Source organism: Lactuca saligna, chromosome 8, assembly GCF_052625555.1.
Source record: "Lactuca saligna cultivar CGN05327 chromosome 8, ASM5262555v1, whole genome shotgun sequence".
Lineage (NCBI taxonomy): Eukaryota > Viridiplantae > Streptophyta > Magnoliopsida > Asterales > Asteraceae > Lactuca > Lactuca saligna.
The window spans coordinates 29,449,616-29,452,500 of record NC_136424.1 but is presented as its reverse complement, the minus strand read 5'-3'; positions in this window follow the sequence as shown (position 1 = coordinate 29,452,500).

Below are 2,885 nucleotides of genomic sequence, written 5' to 3'. Positions count from 1 at the left end.
TTCTAGCCTTCCTTCGCCTTTCATGGCCACATATCTTTCTGGCTAAGGAATGGGAAATCCTTATCCTGTTCCATGAATCCAATTTGCATTTCATCCGGGAAAAGCCATCTTTTTCTCAACAATGCCTTTGTCATTTGATCCAATAGTGTTCCGTTAGATAGGAACAAATTTGATAAATACTGATAACTCTCGGATAGAGTATTAGAACGGAAAGATCCATTAGATAATGAACGATTGGTTCTAAGCCATCTCTGGCGATTAATCAACAATTCGAAGTGCTTTTCTTGCGTCTTTTTGATAAACCAGCGTTTATATAGAGATGTAGGACGATTTTTTTGGGGAGTAAGAAGCCCCTTTGTCTTCTCTTCTTATCGTTGATACCTGAAACAATAAACAACTGGGTGAGCACAAAGCTTAGTGAGTTTCCCCCAAAAATACCCCATACGATAATCATGCAAGCATGCATCGGGTCCACTCAACTATCGAGTTGGAATACCCAGGGTTGTTGGCCTACCGCCTCAAACCAACCACTCTTTCCGAGCCTCCGTGCCTTTGGCTTACAACCGACCCACACCCGGTATCTTGGCCTACAACACAAAGTAGGACTACCTCACCCACCACTACCATATTGATAGATAAACAATCAAGGATCAAGTACACACATAATACAGACAAACATCAATCATACAACTCACTACCACCTACTATTCCTCTCGCAACATACATTCCCACTACAAGCTAACCTCTATTAAATGCGTAACCATAAGTAACCAAAGGTGAAATAGATACCCGAACAGATGATCCTACTCTAGTGCCATAGTCAAACAAGGAACATGCAAGAAAGCCTAGATCAATTACCCAATATGCCTAAGGAACTGGAAATAATGAGTCGAGTCCCATATGATTATTCTATAGGATCGATCATGTATGTAATGACATATACTAGACCCGATGTCTCATTTGCTCTAAGCATGGTGAGTCAATATCAAGAGAATCCTAGCAACCGTCAGTGGACGGTTGTAAAAAATATCCTCAAGTATCTGAAAAGAACTAAACATATGCTATTAGTATATGGAGGTAAAGTAGAATTACGAGTTACAGGTTATGCATATGCAAGTTTCTAGACTGATAGGGACAACTCGTGTTTGCAGTCAGTTTGGGTGTTCTTGTTAAATAGAGAAGTCGTTACATGGAAAATTTCCAAGTAGAAGACGGTGGCGAATTCAACATGAGAGTCTAACTATATTGTGGCTAGTGAATCAACAAAGGAGGTGACATAGTTGAAGAACTTCATCGATGATCTTGTAGTTGTGGAAAGTGTCAAAGAATCAATGAAGGACTTTTATGATAACGAGGGTGTAGCCTCCTTGACTAAAGAGCACAAAGATCATGGTAATTTAGACACATAAAGAGAAAGTATCATTACGTCTAACATAAAGTAGAAACCATAGACATCCTCGTCAGTAGAGTATCAACTGAGGAAAATCCTGGTGATCATTTCACGAAACCACTTTCAAAAGAGGAATATGATGGTCATGTGATTTAATGTAATAGCTTAGTTGTTTAGCTGTTTAGTTGTTTACTTTAAGTTATTTTGGAACATTTTGGTTGTATGAATTGTAAACGGTCTGATGTTTATTTAGTAGTCACTTAATAAATAGCTTTTCAGTGTTATCAAAGTTCTGTTAATTTAGTAGTCACTTAATTATACTTCCATAATGTTTAATTATATTTGTATATCCATAATCGGTCAGACTCTACGAAGTGAGTGAGTGATTTAAGACTGTCATGAGTATTAATTGGTTGACCATCGAGATTGGACATTACAATAGAGATTGCGCTAACACTCATGAGTACTTGAGAATGGAGATTTTAGTATTGAAACAACTTGCACTTAGAAATTACTTCATAGATCTAGTCATGAGTAATTTTAAGATGAAAATATCTTTATTCTTCAAACCGAGATACATATGGATTTTTTTTGAAAAATTTGTTGTGCATTGGTGTGCTCCAACGCTATCTGTAATTCGTCGCAATAAAGGCTATTCCGTGTATAAGTAGACAAGTAGATAAAAATTATGTAGTCAAAGTTTATTTGTTCATTATCTTAAACGGGAAGCGATATATATATATATATATATATATATATATATATATATATATATATATATATATATATATATATATATATATAGTCACATCGCTGATTTGGTGCTGACATCTAAAGTGTTTAGCCGAGCCATGACTAAATTGGTGTGTTCGACTTAGAAGTCAGATGTGATCGTCAGAAATCGTTAATTGGGATACAAAATTTTAAACCATGAGATTAATCATTAACCATGTCTCATTTTCATAGATATATTTAGAACAAAGGAATATTTGTTCACTTTTCTAAGGACTAAATTTTGATAATGATTAGATTTTGGCAGTCGCATTGGATGTCTACTTTTTGTTGATTGTTAGCGAAAAATTAAGACCGTGAGAAGTTGAAGACTTGTGTAAGTAGGAGACTATTGGAAATGTTGTGCAAGGTCATTAACTGTTTTGGTAATATTTCTAATAATAACAGGATCCTTTTGGGTTGGCCTCATGACATAAATAACATTAAGGACATAGAGACAATTAGTTGTTAATTTATAAAGGAATTAATAAATTAATTAGAAATTATTTTGGAAAATTAATTATTATTTTTAATTAATTAAAGAGTTTGAATATTAATTAAATCATATAGATTAATTGGAATATTCTAGAAGCTCTCAAAAAATGTATACATACGGTTTTGATAGGCTCCATGGATAAGGATATGAGAGGTTTAAATAAGATAAGGATAAACTTAAAAAGTTTGAATCCTTTTAGGATTCTTTATGTAACCTATAAATAGACTG